This window comes from Mus musculus, chromosome 13 (genome assembly GCF_000001635.26).
Source record: "Mus musculus strain C57BL/6J chromosome 13, GRCm38.p6 C57BL/6J".
NCBI classification, from domain to species: domain Eukaryota; kingdom Metazoa; phylum Chordata; class Mammalia; order Rodentia; family Muridae; genus Mus; species Mus musculus.
This window is the reverse complement of record NC_000079.6, coordinates 72808613-72831396: the sequence shown is the minus strand read 5'-3', so window position 1 is coordinate 72831396 and position 22784 is coordinate 72808613. Positions and strand designations below refer to the sequence as shown.

General features: G+C 45.9%; 1 long non-coding RNA gene across 1 annotated transcript; it reads left to right on the top strand.

Annotated features, from left to right (window-relative positions):
- Positions 1 to 14633: 14633 nt before the first annotated feature.
- D730050B12Rik (RIKEN cDNA D730050B12 gene) lies at positions 14634 to 21796 on the top strand. Its single transcript, NR_046196.1, has 4 exons — positions 14634 to 14793; positions 16571 to 16675; positions 20560 to 20656; positions 21574 to 21796. It is a non-coding gene; the product is annotated as an RIKEN cDNA D730050B12 gene (long non-coding RNA).
- Positions 21797 to 22784: the final 988 nt, after the last annotated feature.

Genomic DNA, 22784 nt, shown 5'->3' with positions numbered 1-22784 from the left:
TGGGAAGTCTTAAGGTGGCATCTCTTACCCTTGCTGCTGACTCCAAGTTGAAACACAAGTGCTACTGAAGACTGCCTCATGTCCAAAGATGAGCCTTCTGTACAATCCTACAGAGCAGCCCTGCAAGGTGGCCACAGTCACCACAGACATCTGTGTCCACAGCACTCCCTTTAAAGCCCCACAAAGAGCATCCAGTATTTCCTCCTCACCCAGCACAGTGGTTCCCAGTGTCTCCTTTATTCTGAGGAGTTGGGATCAGCCAGCATATTATCCAGGGCTCTGTGACCTTGGGGATTTTCTTATTTGAAAGCTGTCTCTGGCATACCTCGGATGTGTCTCAAATCTTCTATGAGGTTAATTGAAAGATGGTCCCAGAGGAACCTGCTCATGGGCTGCATCAAAAGCATCTTTGCAGGAAGGGAGTGAAAAGAAAGGGGAAAAAACCGGAAATGCAATTTGATGTAACACAAAGACAGCAACCATAAACGGAGAGGCACAAGAGGAGTAGAGTGGTTGCCAAGCCTAGGCTGCAGGAGGATGTTACAGCACCAAGCACTCAGGGCAGAGCCAGTGACGGTGCGGCAAGAAAGAGGCCAAGTGAGGGACAGCAGTCAAGCTCTGCAGCAAGTCAGGAGGAGACCAGCACATTTTCTCAAGGCTCTGGAATCACTGGGAAAGTACCTAGGGCTCAAGCTATGCAGCTTCAGGTCTGACTGGCTCAGCCTGGTGTCCTGTGGCTAATAGGAGCTCCTGGGACAAGAGTGGTCACGGAGGCTCTCATGTATCAGTGAGTTTGAGATGAGTAGCTTGTTTATAGGATTTTAAAGCATGTTTTCACAGGGAGTGCTAAAGAAATCACCTGTGATCCCACCAAGAGAGCTGGGAGGCTGCTGAATCTGTGGAGCTGTATCTGAGTGGGGGAGGCTGCTCTCTCATGGTAGCTCCTGGCTGCCGACTCTCCTCTCTCACACTGTGTAGTCAAACTCCGTATTCCTCAGTGAACAGCTCATGTTTCAACTTCTCTAGAAACTACTGGCACAAAAATGAATTCTCTTCTCTCAGAACGCCACAGAAGGGCTGTCTGTGTACCTCCTATTTGCAAAGTCTTCTGATGGGAATGCACCTTTATTTGAAGCTACTAGTGAAGCCATGTTCTATGTGACTCCTGTTTTGAAGTTCATTCAAAATGGTTACTGCTTTCTTTCTCACAATGTCCAGCTTCATTGTGTTCTGGGTTTGTGTGTGGCCCTTTAGAAGTAGGAATTGGGGGGAAAGTACAATCCAGGAACTGGGGAGAAATAAACATAGTAAAACACAAAGTTCTCAGTAAGGGAGATCTAAGGGCAGATCTGGAGAGTCCAAGACACCAGTGATCTTGAGGTTACCAACAAACACTTTGGAACTTCAAGCAGGGACCACACCCTCACCAATGGATGGGAGAGGAGGTGGTGGGGTAGAGACCAGGGCATCAACTGTAGAGTACTAGAGAATACTTTCAAGGGTCTGTGATTCAACGCTGAAGGACTGGGGATATATGGCTGACACTGTGGTTTCTAGGAGAAAGAAGAGGCGGATTCCATGTGTGGAGCGATCATATGGAGAGGCTACAGCCAGGCTATGTCCAGAATGGCATCCTCACTGAGGAAGGAGGTCTTTTCCCCTGGGCCATGCATCTCCTCCAGACGTTTCCAGCTGAGCCCAATACAACACAGTCCACAAAGGACAGGTGCCCTGTTGAAAGACTCAGTACACGCATGACAACTTGAAGTTCACTGTTGTAACTAGCAGACTCAAGAGGCCAGGCCAGAGCTGAATCAATATGAACAGAGATAGCAGCCACTCCACCCGGACTACAGGGCAGTACAGACCAGCCAGGGAGGCATGCCTACTTGTTCTTACAAACACCCTCAGCAGAGGCCACTTGGCCCTCCCATTCAGAGCAGTGTAGCAGGAAGAACTGGAACACCCCCCACTGACCCTCTGTAGTACTGTGGAAAGTCACCAACTTCCTCCAGACCTCAAAGAAAAGATGATTCCTTCTGGATCCCACAGTAGACTTTATGTAACAACTGTGGACAAGATTTTTCTGGAAAAATCTTGGGTCTCCATTGGTTGGTACAAAGATGGCAGAAGAAGCCATAATACACTATTGGAGCTAAAAGTTTCCTATGCTCTTATGTGGGTTTGGAGACTACCGTGATAGTTATCCTCTTAGTAGTCAATATGGTCAATATGATCATTAAGAAATGAATTGTATGAAATTCTTAAAGAATCCGTAAAAGTATTTTATTTTAAAAGACACATGAAGAGGTCAAAAGTATATTGAATCTACCACTTCAACTCAGCTTCATGCTGTGTCAGGTCACAGGCAGTTCCCACACACCATGCCCAAAATGAGTTCAGTGTATCTTCTTCTGGAGAGAATAAGATATAGTGAAGTTCAAAACTGTGCCAAGAGAAGGCTGTGCTCGCCCCTGCAGGGTGGCGAGGTCCTTAGGTGCTTCCATGTGAGTCCTGAGGCCAATTTCCCTGCTGACCAATGACAGACTTGTAGAGTAAGTTGATCCAACTCTTTGATGTGCTTAGGAAATAATGTCCAAACCTGGCCTCAGAACTCCTGACCAGAGCAGTGGTCAGGTACTCCAATTCTCCCTGCATTTATGGATGGCAGGCAGGAGTGTGTGAGCTTCTAATGAGAGGCATTTAAATTTAGCTAATTTTATGGCTCTCATCTGTAAAATAAAAATGAGAAGAGCATATTTCCTCTGCGTAATGCTATGCAAATTAATTAGCTGCGGTTAAACATATGGAAAAATAAAAACGTCAATAAAAGCATTAGCACGGCATAAATCCCCATCCCGTTAGCGAAGTTCAGTCCTCACTTGGAGGGTCCCCGCTCCTTCTCCATTTGCAAACCTTTCTAGTATTTATTTGTTTTCTGTATTCAAAACCATAACCTTGTGGTGAAAAGCTGGCAGCCAGAGAAGGAGAAGAGGACATGTTGGATGCTCCAGTGTTGTCTCCTTAGTAGCTCTTCCCTGGTTCACAGCCTCTCCCTGAAGACTAGGTATTTCTGGTGCTCCTCAGACAGCCATGTTGGTCTTCCTGCTTGCTTCTGCTCTGTCTCAGATGAAGTAGGGTAGGAGATGGGGTAGATCTGCTCTGAAAACAATGGCCTATTCTCCTGGATTGGGGAATTAACCTGCTTCTCAACCTCACGTCCTTAATGGGATATGCTGGGTGGCTCTTTATTCCTTCAGAGAGAGGAGGAGGAGTAAGAGGAGCGAGTGTCCTTCCGTGTCCCCTCTGCTCCCTGCAGCACTCACACGTTCGGGAGCAACAAAATTCTATTTCATGTCTCTGCTGAGCTCCTGGCCCTTACTTACAGGGTCTCTGTTCTTCCCTGGGATGCAGACCACTTTTCACATTTATATGGGCCTCCCATGTTCTAATGGTCCATCCTGCTTGACTATATGACCATCCCCTCCCTTGAGGCCCCTTCCCACACCTCTGACTCCTTCATCAGGGATGGGTTTCCACCTGTCTGACCAGGACACAGATCTACAAGTGGAACGACCCGGATCTCACGCTGTGCTCCCGTTGCTAAGTGACTGAGCATGCACCACCAAACCCAGAGTTTGGTGAAGCATGGGTTGATTTGAATTGAATCAGCCAGATCATTGATGCATGGATCTTGCTTGGAATGAATATCACCCTTGGCTTAAACACTTGGTAGAGTATACAGTGGCCTCTGGTACAGCAAGTGCGCAGGAGAGAAAAATCCTTCACTTAATCATGAATGATTTGTTACATGTACATCCAAGTTTCAAGTCTCTGCAGCCACTAACCCCAGTGGGTCTAGAAGTTATTTGCCAGCCACCTCCCTAGGTTGCCATCAAGCTGGTTCTGCTAGCCCTTCAGGTCATCTGCTATTGGATGAATTTTCCTACCCTGTGCTCCTGGAGGACAGCCTCATGGGCAATGATTTTGTGTACTGGGCCTCATCTGAGCTCCTGGAGCTTCAGGTGCTGGAAGCCTACCATAGATCCCCTGTAGAGATGGGCTCCCCAAGTGCAAATGAGAGACATCAGTGTGGGCAGCTGATGAGCCTCTGTATTCTCTAGAAGATAATGTTGAAAGTTCCATGCCACTTCTTGGGAGCAACAGAGAATAGTCATCTGCATACCTTGTCACAGTGGTCAGACACACTTGATGGTAATTGAGGTCAAGAGTGCTCCATCATTTCTATTTTCCTAACACATGTGTTGTAAGGGAGATACATGTGGACACTCCTCATACTTGTTACTCGTGGTAATAGAACCCCCTTCGTGGTATTGTGTGGTAATGATATTGTTCTATGCAGTAGGAGCAGCCACAGCAGGCTCTTGCAGCATATACAACAGCATGCCAGCTATGAGACAGGAATGAAAGAATATGTTTGGGACAAAGGAGTTGTCACTCTCCACTTGGGTTGTTTCTTCACTGACAGTACCAAAGACACCATCCCTTTGAGTACAGACTGTGTTGGGAAAATGCAACAGAGCTGGCAGGCTTCTCTAGCCCAGCCCCTCTCCTAGCAGCCTCTGATGTCTTTCCAGCCTGCATCTCCTGCCTGGATGAAACAGATGACTTTACTGGGCTAGCTCCCGTCGCAGCAGGCAAGAGCAGCAGTGACTGATTGGCTGAAACACGAGGATTAATGGGTATTTATATTTCATTAAATTTTATGCTCACTGGAGAATAATGTATCACTTGCAGATATTGAAACATATGTCAACCCTATCCACTTACATATAATTCAATTTGACTTAAATGCATTGATCAAACTTTATTAAAGTCCAATATATCTTCCAAAAAAGCCTGCTAATGCTGGATTGTCCCTTCAGAGTCCCTGATGAAGGGGGGGGGGGAGTGATTGTGCTCTGATTTTACTTGTGCTATTTTGGGAGGGAAGAGACTGATGTGGACAGAATACTCATCACTAAGTGGCCAGGGCTGCATGAAAAACTTGCAAGTGAGATTGCCGGGCAAGTTTCTAAGCAGGAGCCCATACTACAATGGCTCTAGAGAGAGTCAGACCCCAGAAGGGAGAGGTCACTAGGAATGTAGCTTGATTACAGAGATGCAATGCTTTTGTGCCTGCTCGTGCACAAACCTCATGGTGAATTGCACATTGCTGATGTTGGCAAGGAAGTATGTGGATGCTCCTGCCAGGTGTGGTGCTTGGCATTACACGATAGGGGATGCTACCTCCTTGGTGTGGCACTAGGCTCCTCTGTAGGTCTCTCCCTGCTTTCCTTCCCCTGTACCTACAAAACAAAAGAAGTCAGGGTTAGGGTTAGGGTTAGACACAGCATGTACCTATAATCCTACTACTTGGAAGGCTGATTCAGGAGTACCACACTTGATTAGGCTATCCTGGGCTATAGAGTGAGAAAACACATTTTCTCCTAGAGTGATTTTTTTCTTTTTGTCTATTCTGGGCTATAGAGTGAGAAAACACATTGTTGCCTTGATTGATTTGACACAAAGATCTCTAGATATTTTCACAGAAATGGTTTTGATCCATGCGGAGGGGCCAGTAAGGCAGTAGGAGGTCTCTGCCCAAGCCCCCTGCAGTGTGTTGTTCAGACACAATAGACTGAGTTGCAGACCAGGACCTAGCACTTCCTGTGTAAGTGTGAGAGAATGCAGGGCAGATTCTGTCTCCAACCAAGAGGAGCCAGTCCTATAACCACTCAGCACAACTTAGCATTATATTAGATGAACAGTATATAAGCTACAGCAGATTCACCTGCTGTGGGTAAAGAAAGGAACAGATCCTAAGGCTGACCAATGAGGACCCACATATCCCATACCTTCTCCATTTTAGAAAATGAGAAGACAAGAATCTCCCAGCAGGACTAAGCAACTGAGACATGGCATATCTAGCTGGGAACACACTGAGGTGAGGGACCAGTGGAAAGAACGGCTGACATACTCTTGAGACAGCAGGTGAGCTCACTCCCTTCCTATTAGTCCCGAAACACCTGACCTTTGGCTCTGATGCAGGTGCCAAGCACAAAGGAAGCTCCCAGCCCCCTTTCCTGCTTCTGACTCAGTAGGCACATGCTGTTCCTGCTATGTACATTCTGGGAAGGGACAGTACACATTGCTCTCCATACTGCTCACCTGTAACTAAAGTTGGAAGTCATCAAGGGATGCCCTGTCTGGTTTCTGGCTCTGCTCTTATACACCAGACTTTGCTGGATTCTCAGTGTTTTCTGTGGCCTCCTGCATACATCTTCAGCTAATACCCATTTTTTTCTGATTCTTGTCACTGTACTTGAACATATCAAGTAGCCATACCTTCTTACTTTCTGTGAGCCCCTGGACTTTTGAAGTACCTAGGCTCACAGCTTTTACATGGCTTAATCACTAAGATTTGATTAAGGTAGTAGGTCACAATTCTTACTGGCAGGGTTTGCACTGCTCTCTGAGGGACCCAAGCATATAACACCATTTAGGTGTCAGGGGATCTTAACCATTTAACAAAATTAAATAGATCTAATTGTGACTATGAACAAGAACCTTTCATATCTCTAGTTTTTGGGAATACAATCTGCCTAGACTGAAGTCTTCTACTGTCTCCTAGAATTTACTGGGGAATGCTGCAGACACTTCCACAGAGCCAACATTTCTGGGATGTCACTCAGCCTTTCTTCTTGAATAGTGTGTAGGATATGTAGAAAGAAAGTCAACAGAGGAAAGAGCAAGTGAGCAAACAAAAGCTTCTTGAGAACAAGCCAGTTGTCTTTGTTCTTTTCAGTTGACTCTACCACTGACCTCCAAAACAAACAGCACAGATCCTCTGCTCAGCAAGCTCTTGGGATGACAAATTATTACAGGTTAGAATGAGACCTGCGATGCTGGATGGCAATATGAGTGGCTAGATAGAGGGATTAATGGAGGAAAGGAGAAAGGAAAGGGGGTGCTGAATAGATGAAAGAATAAAGAGATTGTAGATGGATGGATAGATGGATGGATGGATGGATGGATGGGTAGCAGATTGCTAGATATGGAGATGGATGAAATAATAGGTGGATGGATCCATGGAAAGAAGAATTAGTCCAGTGGAAGAATGAATGGACAGACAATTAATGAAAGAATGTGGTAAAGGGATAGATGAAAGGATGAATGGACAGAATTAATAGAGGGATGATGAATGAATGAATGAATGAATGAATGAATTGGTTAAGGGGAAGATGAATGGATGAATGGACAGGTTTGATGGAATGATGAATGAATAAGTGTGGTAAAGAGATAGATGAATGTATGAATAGACAGATTTGATAGACTAAGAATGAACAAATGTGGTAAAGGGATAGATGAATGAATGAATGAATGAATGAATAGGGAGTTGAAGGAATAGCTGCCTGTCTAGAGGCACAGTGGTAGGAAACAGCAACACCATGCTGGATGTAATTCCATTTTCTTTTACTCCTTGACACATGAAGAGCAATGGGAGCCTGGCCTATTGTCAGAGGGTGAGGGATTATTGAGGGCTTCAGGGATGATGGTGGGTGCCAACCACAGCTCTGTGCAGAGGAAAGCCAACAGTGCACATGGCTAGCTAGGAGAAAGGGAAGGTTTATGGGGTAGGGTATTCACAGGTTCTTAAATGATATGGTAACCACATTTCTGTGCTTTTCTTGCTCCCATGATTCAAAGCACTCCCAAATCAGGGCAAAGGTGGTACCCTGTGATGCCATCCACGTAGGAAGGCTGTGGTGTGTCTTAGAAAGGAATTCTGTCAGATGGCCATCTTTGAGTCTGATCTCACTGCTCATCACAGCTAAGCACCAGTGAGCCAATGCTAATGATAAACCAGGTCTTTTAAAAGAAACGTGCAGGAAGGCACTTCATGTCCTAACGCAATGTAGTCCAGAAGCTTGCACAATGCTGGCCTGAATGCTTTTGTGAGCAGTGACCTAGTATTCTCTAAGTGTTCATAGATGCAGGACAGAGTTTCAGTGAGCAAGAAGGTTCTGGAGTTGTCTGAACCTGGTTTTTGGATGATAGAAATCAAATCAAATCATTGGTATGTAAGATAACATACCTGCTGTCCTCAAACTTGGAACTTCTTTAACTAACTGGAAATCTGGATGAGAGAGAGAGAAAGAGAGAAGAGAAGAGAAGAGAAGAGAAGAGAAGAGAAGAGAAGAGAAGAGAAGAGAAGAGAAGAGAAGAGAGAGAAGGGGAGGGGAGGGGAGGGGAGTGGAGAGGAGGGGAGGGGAGGGGAGGGAAGGGAAGGGAAGGGAAGGGAAGGGAAGGGAAGGGAAGGGAAGGGAAGGGAAGGGAAGAGGAGAGGAGAGAAGAAAAAAGAAAAGGAAAAAAAGAGAAATGAAGAGAAGAAAAGAAGAGAAGGAAGAGAAGAGAAGAGAAGAGAAGAGAAGAGAAGAGAAGAGAAGAGAAGAGAAGAGAAGAGAAGAGAAGAGAAGAGAAGAGAAGAGAAAAAGAAAAGAGAAAAGAAGCAAGATTCCCAACGCCTGCCGAGGAAACTTCCCTACCTGGGATAGTCCATGCAGTTCAGATCAGCATAGTCGCTGACAGCACAGTCCTTAGGAAATCTCTGGCTCATGTACCATTTCCAGGGCATCAGAGAACCAGCTAGGATATTTTCTTAGAAACAAAGCCAAAGTCAACATGCTGTGAAATTACATAAAAGCCCCCATTTCACAAAGATGCTCCGTATTACCCATTAGGAGTCCCTCTTTGCCCCTGGTCCCACATCAAAGTTCCAAGTGTGTAGCCAGACAGTGAATACTGTGATTGAGAGCTTGTTTCTGGGGTCTTCCTTTCTCACAAGGCCCTAATGGTGGTCTACTTTCCCTGTCTACAGGATAGAGACAGTAACTGTTCACCTTCTTCTGTGAGTGAAATCCTCTTGATTTCAAAGACCCCAATTGTGCGATTTGCTTTAACACCAAATCTGGCAGGCTTTTCCTGTATGTTGATAGGACTAATAATTTGCCAACCTCATTCCTTTCTCTGAGTTTAGACTGTTGGAGCAGATAGAGAAGAGAGATGGGGGCTGGAACTCAGACTCTGAACAGAGCTGGTGGAAATGGTACGTGAGGTAGACTACAGCTCTAACCTGCTCTGTGTGAGCTTATGATGGGGTGGCTGTGCTTACTCATCCTTGGGCTGGAAATCTTATAAAGTCAGAACTGCCTCTGTGGATCTGGAAGGAAACATCCCTAGCCTATGTTTTATCCCAAACTACATCTAGCCAAGTCCAGACTCAGAGATGGATGGCTTTATGGAGGTCCTCTGACAATAAAAAGACAAAATCAATGGGAAATCCCCTGGAGAATGCGGAAGTCTGTATATTGAGAATTACATTTATTTTACATTTGAGTCACCGGAGAGGCCACCAGAGTTTGGAGAAGTCTTAGTACTTGTGTTTCGAGCCATTTACAGTGCAATTACAGTCCCTGCAGGCCTCTGGAAACATTGCAGATGAAGCTGATGCTCCTCCACCATGCACCTCCTTTTCTGAAGAGCCACCATGACCCCAACCAGCCTATCACAGCTCTGAACCCAGCAAGACAGAATACCCTGGATGCCACAGTCCCCAAGGAAACCTGTGCAATGCAGGCACTGGAACCACTCAAGGACACCCTAGGGACTCCCAGATTCATGGTCAATTGGCTAGTATCTGTGAACTGCAGGCAAAGGCTCAATAATGACCTGTATTGCCATGAGGAGTTAGATACAGACTTGGCTTTCCATGTCTAGTAGGAAACAACCTGGCTGGGTTCCTAAATGTTTCCTAAAAACATTCAGGAATGTGCAGGGCTGTCTGGCTCGGAGAAGCTCCCACTGGGGCTGTCTTTCCCTCTTGTCAGCCCATCTGCATCCTCTTATTGAATTTCCATCCCAACTCTGAGCAAGTAGTCTTATGAGGTTGTGATGTCACAGCAGATATAGGCTAATCTATATCTGCTGTGACATCACAAGCTAAAACCCAAATTTTGGTTTTGTGGGACTTCTAATAGTTGGAACAAGTGACTCTTGCCTTTTCTTAGGATTCTTTTTCTTCCTATTGGATTGCCTTGTCCAGCCTTGATGACAAGACTTTCCCCTTGCCTTATTGTATCTTGTTTTGTCCTGTTTGGTTGTTGTCTTTTGAATCTCATCTCTTAGAAGCCTCTTCTTCTTCTTCTTCTTCTTCTTCTTCTTCTTCTTCTTCTTCTTCTTCTTCTTCTTCTTCTTCTTCTTCTTCTTCTTTCCAGAAGAGAAAATATAGGGGGATCAAATCTTGGGGGAGAGTAGACATTAGGAGAAGCTAGGCAGAATGCAGAAAAGAGAAATCGTGATCGGGATATATTGTATATAAGAGGGATCCATTTTAAATAAAAAAGTAATAAATTAAATTAAACAAAAAAAAACAAAAATAAGCAAAAAATAAGCCAAGTTTTCAGCCAAGTTTGGTCATATGTGATGTTACCCAAGGTCCTATATACTTTAGTTATGGTTTACCAAGGGTTTGTTGCAGGAGTCAACTTACTGGAGTTACATGCCCTGAGCTTCCAGAAAGATATTTGAATGAGATTCCCACAAATGCTACATTTCATTCTGTGTCTTGGAGCTTTGCAGTGATGGCTTGGCTTCATGCACTTGTCCTAAGTTTGTTTACTTGCACAGGAACATGAAGTCCTTCCTGGAGTACTGGTCAGTAGTGACATAAACAAGGTCTAAGAAAGAGAGCACTTGAGCCATGGCCTGAGTCCCTCCCACCATCCCCAATGGGTGTAGCATATGGTACAGCAGCTGGGGACCAGCATGGAGCACTGGATAACAAGGCCCCTTTGAATCATTAAGTAGCCTCACAAAGGAGTCCTTCCACTACTCCATGCTGTATTTAAGCCTATGAGTCAATTAATACTTAAAAGGAGTGGGCCTCAGCCATGTGTATCAGAAGGCATAGCTGAATGGGCAGTAAAGCCAGGGTGACCTCGCTGGGAAAGCAAGGCCTGGGAACTACCCACATCAAGTCAGAAAGCTTCTGCCACCCGAAGCCTCTGAGTGCTTCTCTTGACATAGACAAGGAACTCAAATACACACAATGCAGACCCAGGCTCTATGGATTTGGGTGGTAATGAAACAGCGCAAGTCATAGGAGGCTCACGGTCCATCTCAAGGAGGCAGGATGCAGGAAGAAGAAATTGAGAAAATGTCCATCTCAAAATGCAACAGAAAGAGTACACAGATGATAGGTTAGTAAGAAGGAGGTACCCTGTGAAGACCAGGCTGTCCCTTCACCCTTGACTCATGTTACAGGAAAGATGGTGCTGTTCAGGATGGTTCTTCTGGAGTGGACAGAAACATAGATAGTGTGACAGATTCTTCCTAGCCTTTCCCATGCTTACAGGATGCAAGGATCATGTGTGAGGTCCCAGCTTTGGTTTGTGTAGACTGGATCTTGATAAGAATACATCTTGCACAACATCCAGCTCTGATGGTTGAGACCAAAGCCTTTGCATCCATCACAGGCAGTTTTGTGTTACACCCTCTTTATTGCAAGGATCAATAGTTGAGTTTCAACAATATATCTGCCTGGCCTAGATGAGGACCAGAGGTATGGCCTGTCCCTTTCTTCTTATCTCTCACACTTTTCTCAAAATCATGATCCCACAACGACAACCCACACCCCTATCCCAAGCGAACACACTCACATTTAAGGGCACATAGCCCTCACACACAACTGTTACACAGGCTTCCCCACACACAGGCACACCCCACACACATGCACACATACCAATCACGGGCCTAGTCACTAGTCATATAATCGCATGTGCATGCATACACACACACACACACACACACACACACACACACACACACACCTGTTCATACTCAGGAAAGGAACATTGAGGCCACAGAGGAGACTACTTCTCACTGGAGATGTTTTGCACTTCGGCAATTATTGATCATTTTGTTCAGTTTTGAGTTAAGCAACTCAGCAGCAGGGCCCAGGGAGGACAAGGCTCTGGGGTTTTGTTCACTTTACCAGTCTATCTCAGGAATGGTCACCTGGGAGTGGGCACTCACAGCAGTCATCTGAGGGGCTGTTCTTCCTACATGGTCATGTGAGGAACCCCAGTCTAGCTTAGCCTAGAACCCGGCTGCTTCATGGAACTAAAGACTACCTGTGTCAGAAGTACTGGGTCCCTCTCACCTTAGTTCCAGGACAACCTGGAATCCAGCTTTTCCAGTACTAAACTGTGCTAATAGTCACATTTATAATTCAAAATATCTGATAGAGCTGGCTGAGCTGGGTGGGCTCCCAGTCTCCCACACATACACAGTGGCTGCTCAGTGGTCAGTTGGCAGCTAGTATGGTCCCCAGGATACTTCCAATCACATGTCTAGCTTGGCAGGCAGCTGGGAGACTCAGCTGGCATATTTGACCTGAGCGCAAATGTGAATCTGGGCTGGTCAGTCCCTATATTATTGGACGTTCAAGCTGGGTGGTAGTGTGCACCTTTAATCCCAGCACTTGGAAGGCAGAGGCGGGTGGATCTCTGTGAGTTCCAGACCAGCCTGGTCTACAGAGCAAGTTCCAAGATAGCCAAGGATACATAGAGATACCCTGTTTCCAAAAACAAAACCAAACCAAAAACAAACAGAAAACCAAACCAAACCAAAAACCCAACAACAAAACAAAACAAAATAATCAAGCAAACAAGCAAACAAACAAACAAAGAAAAACCTCACTGGATTTTCAACATGGAGACTCTAAGGGGTAGAATCTGGGGCGACATTCTTTGAGTTCCCCCACCTTCCCAAAGTCCAGCTAGACCCACATTCCTAGGGAGTGAGCTGGAGAATTGTTCCCACCTCACAGCTACAGCATGTGGCCAGTTCTTGTGGGGTCTTCCAGGGTGCCCACGAACTCTTTCAAAATAAGACAGAGTCCTAGTGATGGCACCCGCTGAGCTATGACAGAGTCTGGTCACTGAGCTCCTGGAAGGCAGTCAGGGCTGGCTTTTGCTGTTCAGAGAAGTTTGGCTGCGGATGCCGGGAACCTGGGTGAGAATTTTCAGAAACTAAAAAGGTGACTGATGAGTTCGCTCTCCGTATTTTACAGGCTTGGTGCACACACAGGTCCTGAGGCAGAGGCTCACCTCGACATGCAGGAAGGGAACCTTAGACACCAAGCAAAGCCCAACACAGTATTTACTGTGGTTCGGGATTCCCAAGCCACAGCCTTTAGTGCTGACAGTGGGAGAAGCCCAGGCATGGTGTGGTGCGTGGTGTGTGTATATGTGTCCCAAGCCACTGTGTATGTGTGGGCCACGTGTGTGGTGAGGTGGGTCCTGGTTTGTGGTGCAGACTGCAGGGTGCTGGGAGGGTGGTGGTGTGTGGCCTATTTCCATCTTTGAAAGCTCAGAGGTTCATGAGGCAGGTGTGCCAGGCAGGTGTCTAGGTTTTCTGGCTCTTACAATAATTAGGACAGGAGTATGCAGCTGCTTTCTGTAAACTCTGGCTCCAAAGAGTTCCCTTTAGTTAGAAACTACTTCCAGAAGCAGGAGGCTGCAGCGAGAACAGCCTTCGGTTTGTTTGTTTTACATTTTCACAACAATAGAGGGCAGGAGTCTCTAACTGATCTGGGAGGCTCTGGGAGCAATTCCCTTTTAATTCAAGGATGTTTTTCTATCAGTCAGTCACAGGTTCACAATGGCTCTAAGGAGCAGTGTTTTCAGCAGGATGGCCAAGGTCATTTGCAGTATTGCATTTCTTAAGGGTTTGTAGACCTTAAGCAGCAAAGTGAGTTAAAACATCTTTCTCCCTATTTCCAACTCTATTTTTTGTTAACTCAGGGGTGGGGAAAGTGGTACAGTTCCCCGAGTTGTTTTTTAATCTATCTCTAAAATTTAAACAAAACAGACAACAGGCAAGCAAATACACAGACAGTAAGTCTAAACCTAAATAAGAGTTCTTAGAGACATCTGTCACATTTGAACGAGCCGACAATGTTAAGGCATGAGTAGTGACTTCCACACTGATTCTGTGTCCTGTCTCAGGGATCTCCACACATGGCCAGACCAGGTCTGTCCCAATGCACAGAGGTGAACCTCAGGGCCCCCACTTACGAACCTGGGCTGGAGGGTAGAGGAGAACAGGCCTGTGTCAGAGAGTGGCCAAGCTTAAGTACTACGTAGCAGTGCTTGCGCTGAAGCTAAGGTCCTAGGCAAGAAGGAAGTCACACCCTGTTCTTCCCCTTGCTGCTTCCGTCCCCTGACTGAGTGCTATCAGGATCAACAACTAGCAGGTAGCTGTGGGGTCCCGTCAGTGATTGCCAGTTGTGGGATCTGTGCTCCTCTATAGCTTCCTGGCTTCTTCTCCTTGGCCACAGGGTTGCCCACCTCGGTGTGACAGCTGTAAAGACTCCCGACCCTGTTCCTTGTCCGCCTCCACACCCACTGAACACTGCTGCCCTTAGGTAACCTCCCTGCCTCCTGTCACACTTGGAACTGCGACTATGATTACACATTCTATAAGCTCAGGAATCAAAGACTGTTCTCCGAATCTCCCTTTCTGCCCTTTCCCAGAAAACGAGGGCTTTCACCTGCTGACGCTGCCCCAGATTACCAGCTACTGTCGGTGAGAATCGGACATTTGTAACCTCTACTCAGCACATTTCACATTGCACCTGTCTCTGTCCGTGGACTTCTTGAAAGGCGCCCACATCTCTCGGCCGCTGCGAACCTGGATTATTTCACAACACCTCGCCAGCTGTCGCAGGTACAAACTACCTGGATATTTAGATACCAGAGTATCTAATAGGCCACTATCAATCTTTTATAGAGAGAATACATAAATTATAAACAAATATGTCCTTTGGTCTGGTCGAACAGCACACCGATCAAAGAGACACAATGGCAATGCATTTGCTTCCGCGGGCGCAGTATTCCCCAGCTCGCGGCTGCGCTGATGGACAGCCGGGGAGCTGTCGGCTTTTGTTCATTTGTCACAGTACACTTACCTCCTGTGGTTTTAAGTAATCAATATGGGAGCTGAAATCACCTACTGCTACGTCCGCTACCTCCTATTTTGTCCACTCATAAATTATGGATCGCTGCACAACATCAAGTCTACAATTTCGATTGCATTTGCTAATCATTGATCAATAATTCAGAGGCTGCGCCTCCTTCAAGGGCCTTGCTCTCCTACAGCATCTGGCACTAGCTGACAGCGAGTGAGGGAGTCCCTTATCACAAAGAGCAGCCGAGAAAACAACTTGTTTAAAGTCGCTCCTGAGCCTTCCTCTTCAGTGTTTCTGATGAGGGTGACTGTTTCTATTTGGTGCCTCCCTCTGGCTCCTGAGACTTAATAACTGTCTCAAAGTCCCAGCAGTGGCCTGTGTGGTGGGTCTAGGAAGGCTATTTTTCTGTTTGGTTTTGTGTGTGTGTGTTTGGGGTGCACCAGGTCTCACAGGGCAGGGAACATGTGTCCACAGAGTATGACCCAGCGTCCATGGAGGCAAAGCTGGGTCGGTGTGTCCTGTGACTCTCAGACTCACAGGCAAAAGCTACAGATTCACAGAAGACTGCTCTTGGAGCAAAGTCCTTGGAAGGACAATCTCCAGGGACTGGCTCCTTCAGGGTCCACAGTCAGCTTGCCTTCTGTTGGTTTTAAGGTCCAGCTTGTGGTACAGTCTGAGCAAAGTAAAAAATAACAATACATTCACAAAGCACCCTGCCTCTGGATGGGAGAAATCCTTTTATCTCAGCCCCTTTGAGGACAAGGTGGAGCCCTGCCCCCTTGCACAAGCAGCTGGCTGGACCTGGAGGCTGCTACTGGTGCAGATGTGGGGAGGGGAGGGGAGGGGAGGGGAGGGAAGAGCAGGCATTCAGCACAGAGCAGGGTGTAGGGCAGACTCAATCCGGAGCTGGGGTTTCTGGGAAGCCTTCTCTACAAAAGGCAGGCTGCTGTGGAGGTTGCCTGGCTTAGGCACAGCCCACTGCCCCCCTTGGAAAGAGCAAAAGGGCAAGGGGAGACCCTTTGTGGGCTTCCAGGGCTCAGGCTGCCTCTTTTCCCTCTTGCTGGATGCTATCCTGCAGCCTGCCTTCTATAGAGACCTGGCCTCACCCATTGTCAGCGCCCTGCAGGAGGGCAGCAGCCAAGAGGCTCTCAATAACTTTAACTTTCAAAAAGTGGGAAAAAAAGAGCAGCAGGAAGGGCCAGAGAAGAGGGCAGAAGGAAAAGGTTTAAGACAATCTGTGGCAAGAAGCAAAGCTGGCAGACCAGGAGTGGGGTGATGGGAGGAGGGGGAAGACAAAACTTTCCTTTAAGAAGAAAAAGAAAGGAAAGAATGGAAAGGGGCTTTTAATCTTTAGTGAACTTATGAGAACGAGTAGGAAAGCAAAGAACTAAGAAAAGGCAACTGTCACCTAAGAGTACCATCAGCTAAATCCGCCCTAGACCTGCGGCCCTCCTCTCCTCTGTTGCCTCCACATCCCTGATTCCACAGGCCCAAGTGAGCACCCCACTTTTCTTATTTCACGTTTTAAGCCTGCAGGTGACCTGGGGTGGTCCCTGAGAGACAGACTGTGGGGAAACTGAGGCAAGCAGTTTCTGGAACCAGAGCTGGAAGTGGAGAAGCCCGAGCAGGTGCACCACGAAGGTGAGGCACACATCTTTCACGCACACAGACCACTAACTCACTAGCACAGGATCCAAGCTCATGGAGGGGGTAGGCCTGATGGAGAATGGTACAGGTGGTGCTGGTAAAAGTCTGTTGCAGTCACCTTGGCTTTGTCAGAATGCATGGCTCACTGTATAGAACTGCCATATGCCTCCAACCAGCCTGCCAGCCAGATCTGAAAGTCTGTCCTTCCAAGTATTATGCAAAGGCTCAAACCACAACAGCTCATGGCTCAGCTCCTTCCATCAAGACGCATAGTACTTAAGACCACAGACCACCCTCAATGCTTACTCCAGATACCAGAGATTGATGGCCAGGACAAGTGGGACAACGGTTTGAACTGAGCTGCAGAACCTGAGCCCCAAAGTTTCTCTGGAGGGGTTCCTCAGTACCTCAGCCCCTGAGAGGAGGAGTAATTGATTCCATCGCATTTGAAAAATAGGAATCAAGACATTTCTTTTCTGTCTTAGGCCTCTGCGGCCCGCTGGTCACAGAAGACAATCCTCTAGTAAATCAGCCATTCATTTATCATTGTAACAAAATGCCTGACAGAATCAACTTAAGGCTAAAGTTTTACTTTGGCCTACAACTGGAGGGTACAGTCCAGCACTGAAGGAAGACATGGTAGAGGGAATATGAGGTGTGGGGCAGAGGGCTGATCATATTGTATCAGAAAGTGTGGTGTCAGGAAGAGGGCAGGAAGAGACAGAGACAGAGACAGAGACAGAGAGAGAAATGCTAGTGACCAGCTTTCTCTTATTTTCCATCATCTTAGAGAGTGTTGGCTCCTCTGAGGGAGCTCTTTATGAATGCACATGCAGTTGTCATCTGGGAGAAGCAAAGACCTGACTCTCAGACTTCTCGGCTTGTACTCACCATTTGGTGGTTTGAAGGAGAATGGCAGCATAGACTCATATGCTTGCATACTGGTCCCCAGTTGGTGGAACTGTTTGGAAAGGATTGAGGGGTGTGCTCTTGTTAGGGGAGGTTTCAAAAGAAACCTTTCCCAGTGTCCCTCTTTATGCCTCCAACTTTCAAGTCAAGATATACGCTCTTAGCTGTTCCCAATGCCATGCCTTTGCTTGAACATTATGGACTCTAACCCTTCAAATGAAGTGCTTTCTTTTATAAGCTGCCTTGGTCATGATACTTTAATCACAGCAGTAGAAAGGTAAATAAGATGCAATGATCAGCCCTGGAGTGAGGCAACAGTGCAAAAAGCAGCTCTGTGGCCAATGAAGCCAAACCCTGAGAGAACTCCACCACTACTGGGTCTTGCAAAGCCATTACAGAGCCAGTACTGGTACCTAGGGATTAAAACACTGATGAATCATGTGAGACTTCCTAGCTTTCCCCACAGCTTAATATCCACTTAGAAACATGACATGTGTCTGTCATCTAAGTAAATGTCTACTTGTCCTCTGATTGTCCTTCATCTATCTATCTATCTATCTATCTATCTATCTATCTATCTATCTATCTATAATCATCATCATAACCTTTATATCTACTACCAATCATCATCTATCTACTATGTATCTACCTATTATCATCTATCTACTACATATCTATCTACTATCTACCATCTATTATGTACCTATCTTCTATCATTTATCTATCTGCCATCTATCTATCTACCTATCATCTATTATCATCTATAAATCTTACCCATCTGTCTGTCTTCTATCTCTTTATGTCATCTATCTATTTTTATGACTGTCTCTTATTTTTGTTCACTCTGTCTAATGCTAACTCTAATCTATTTATCTGACATCCATTTATCATAATCTTTCTCATCGATTCATGCAATTTTCTTTCAACACATAAATAACTCATTTTCGAATGGATTAACTGTGGGGCTGTTGCCTACACTATAGACATTTTACTTTCTTCTTGATTCCAAGAATATCCCAAGCCTGTGAGTGCTTTCAGCAAGCAAGCTCAACAGTTCTAGGGGTCACATCAAACTGGCTTGGAACCCAAGAGCCAGAAGGAGTGGTCAGAAGCCCTCCATTTCAAATGGGCCTGCTTGGTGTCAGTCTTCTCTATGTTCTTGCTCAGCAGAAGGGTCTTTCTCTGTCTGAGAAGAATATAAGTGACACCTTGCCCATTGAGCTATTTGTCCCCTAAACTTGACTAGCCAAGGAAATAGAAAGGCTTAACCATTTTCCATGACTGCAGAGGGGATCCAGTTACTAAGAATTTCCAGCAGGGATGGACTTCGTTTTTATTCTCAGTGTGTACATCTCAAGGCCTAGAAAATAATGGTCCGCACTTCTGTCTACTGATAAGCTGTGCTCCAGCTTCAGGGTCCTTTGTGATTTTCCATCAGCAGCAGCTTTATCCTGCCTATAGTTCCCCCATGAGATCCTGGCCTCCCTCTTTCTTCTCCATGACACTTGACATCCCATTTCCCCCTGCTACATTTGACCTACAGTTCCAGACTACTTACAGATCTGGGTTTGGAGTGAAAGCATAAGGTTGAGTGAAAGCATAAGGTTGGAGAGCAAGGTGTTCAGCAGACCCACAAGGCCCCAGGACAAGACACCTGCTGTACCAACTTCATAGTGCTGGATTCTACCTGTTCATTAGTGACACAGAGGTCTCCATGAGGACATCTTTTCTTTCCTGTCTCTATGTGCTGGGCCAGCTCAGCCTCCCTGTGATCTGCAATGGGCTTCTCTGTACTTGGCCTTGACTTTGCTAACTTCTGTGTGTCACTCTCCTTATTGCACATGTGCATGTGTGCAGGTACACACAAAGTTCTGTTGCATGTATGATATTCTTCTGTGCATGGGCACACAAGCATGTAGACAGTTTTACTCTACCAAGACAACATCTTCTTCACAGACAAGAAAGAAGTCTGGCTCTGTCCCCTGCTTCTGGCAGCCATCACTATCAATACATTAGTGCGGGCCAGCACCTTCTTAATAGTACTCCAGTAGCTGAGAAAATATCATCAATCTCTGGCAAATAGGGCCTTCCCAAAATTCAAACCCTTCTGTACGGTAAAGGAAACAGTAAGGAGAAAGTCATTGCTAATCAAACGTTATAGGAGGTTTAATGTAGGGAATATATAAATAATTCAAAAGTAATCCAAGAATGTGTTACTGGATAAAAGGAGGAACTCATCTTCATATCATATGCTCTCTGATTTTCTCCTACAATTTCCATGGATTCTATCCGGCCACCTGCTATCTCTCCATCATGGTGGCAGAGTGGTGCCATCGGCCTTCATCTGGCTACTTCATAAGAAGGATCATCCAAGTCAGGCATGGTAGTGCATAGCTTAAATCTCAGCACTCAGGTGGTGGGAACAGGAGGATCTCTGCATGTTCAAGTCCAGTCTGGTCTGCGGATTGGGTTCTAAGCTAGCCAGGACTACATAGTAAGAACTTGCCTTAAAAACAGTAATGGAACAAACAAACAAACAAACAAACAAACCCTAAATAAATTTTTAAAAGAAAAGAAAGAAAAAGAATCAAGAATTGTCTGGAGAGACCAGAGTTCAGCCTCAGATGCTGTTTCTCATTTGTTGCCCACCTTGTTCTAAGACAGAGTTTCTCTCTGGCCTATATCCCATGAGTTAGCTAGTCTGGATGTCCAGTGAGACCCAGTAGAGTCACCTGCCTCTTTCATTTCAGAGACTGGATTACAAGCATATGCCACTATGCCCAGAATTTTTTGGAGGAGGGTGGCTCTTAAATTCGCTATTGGACAACCAAGTTGCTCTTGCAGACACACTGGGTCTCCACTGGATGTTGCTATTCTGGAAAGAATGTTTCAGGGCTGGGTCCAAACACTCACATCAAGCCATGACCTGCAAGGGTCAGGACTGAGACTCTATCCTGAACCTCTCACAGACCTGAGTGTCTCTCCTACACTGGTCAGTCATGGGCCAGCAGAGAGCAAAGAATCCAGAAGGTGAGGCTGGACCACTCACTAAGATGACAGCTCAAGGTAAGCCAGGGATAACAGCCCAAGGAGCACTTTTACAAAGAAAAATCAGTGGTATTTTTGGCCAAGTGTACTTTCTGGAATTTTCTGGATGCACCTGAAGTGGGCTGAATGAATTCATCTGCCCCAAGCATTTGTAACACACATAATATACCAAAGGTCTCAAGCCAGCAGTCACTGGAAATGGATGGAAAAGGGAAACAATGTCAGATAATTCCAGAGACATGGAACACCTCACACTTTGCTTATCATGTATGCCTCGCTGTCAGAAGGTTCCTGAGAAGAAAAGTGTGAGTGATTCCTCAAAACACAGTTAATCCAGTGTAAACAAGTGTAAACCAGAAAACTGAAGAGAGGAGTCTTGGAGCCATAGGCTCCTTAGCAACTCTTTGGTTTTATGTTTAAGTTGAAAATGTGCATCTGGTGATCTGTATGTGTGTCTAGAGAGCCTTCTAGTTGCATCTGCAGCTTGTGGAGCAGGGGGTGGGTGGGGTGGGGAGGGTGGGATCCCCCCCCCCCCCCGGTGTCTAGATAGATAAACAAAAATGTAATGAAAGAACTAGTTTCATTTTATTTTGCCTTTTTCCTTTCTTAGCAGAACTGGTGATTCTGCAGACAGGCCTGCTGCACTTCAATAACATTTAGTGGATGTAATTCAAGTGTTATAAAACACTGTTTTTTTATGGGTAGAGTTCAGTAATTTTTCATCAATTGGAAAGTGTATGTCCATCAACATCCTCAAATTTGAGGGCATCTCCTTTCCTCTCCGGGGTGATATTCCCCAAAGACTTGGACATTTGGACACTTGGCCCCCAGTGGGTAGTGTAAGCCTTGCTGGGGAAGTATATCATTTGGGGTGGCTTTTGAGAGTAAAAGCCTCATGTTACCTTAAGTTTACTCTCTTCATTTTATGGTTACAGTTGGAGATGTGAGCTCTTAGATTCCTGTTCTAGGGATCATGCCTTGCTGCCTGCTGACCACCAACTGCTGCTGTGCCTCCCCACTATGATAAATTCATCCCCCTGAAGATGTAAGCTCAAATGAACCCTTCCTTCTATCAGTAAACTTGCTCATGATATTTTATCACAGCAACAGACGAGTAACTGCTAACCTCCCTAATAAATGGTCTGTCATTCCTCCTTGACTTGTGTCTCTGGCTCCTGCTAATTTACTTATGAGCCTCTTCAGGTGACAGCAGAAAGAGGGATAATCATGGGAAGTGAATGTCAGGGTACAACAGAAAGTCCTTCAAGTGTGGTTCAAGTGTGAAATGTCAGTAAGGGTCAGCTCCCCACCACAGCAAGGGAGTCAGAAGCAACCAGCTTCCAAGCAGTGTTTTCTCTTGTAGTTCTGTTGCTAAAAGTCCAAGGCCAAGATGACACCTGGGTTTCTGGTTCTGACTCTTTCTGCCTTACAGATGCCACTTTCACGGTGCGTCTTCCTGTGGATGTGTTAAGAAAAAAGATGGAGACAGACACGCAATCAGAGATAAAGACAGACAAGGAGACACAAAGAGAAAAACAAAAACACAAAGACAGAACCCATTGAGAACCCCTCCCCACAGGGACACTAAACCTATTATAAGGACCCTATTTGCTTCACTTCTCAGCTTACTTACCACTCCAAAGCTCTGCTTGTGACTTAACTGTCAACTCTAATATCATATTGATGTTTAACTGGCACTGTCAAAAGCAGATTGGAACCTCTAGTTAAGGATTAGGTCAAAGGCTGTGTTCTCTTGGGATCTGGCTTCTGAGGAACAGCAATTGGCCTTGCTTTACTCTCCAGGTCTCTTGGTCTTGCTTACATGCCACCATCCTCCGTGGAATGATGCTGAATGGACTTCCTCTCATCAGTTAGAGCAGTGCACAGTTAGAGCAGTGCACGGAAACCCTGGCAGTCTCATGGGGCGCAGAGACAACTAATGCTGGACACAAGAGCAGTCTCATGGGAGGCAGAGTCAACTAATGCTGTTACACAGGAGTTTGGAACACAAAGCTGCTTTCCAAAGTCACAGTCCATTCCTTTTTTGAAAAAGTGAAGTTTCCCTCTAATTCAGGTGTAGAAGGGAGTCAGAGTGTTGGACTGTATCTATACACTGAGGGAAAGAAAATTGAGAGAGGTTAGTGAC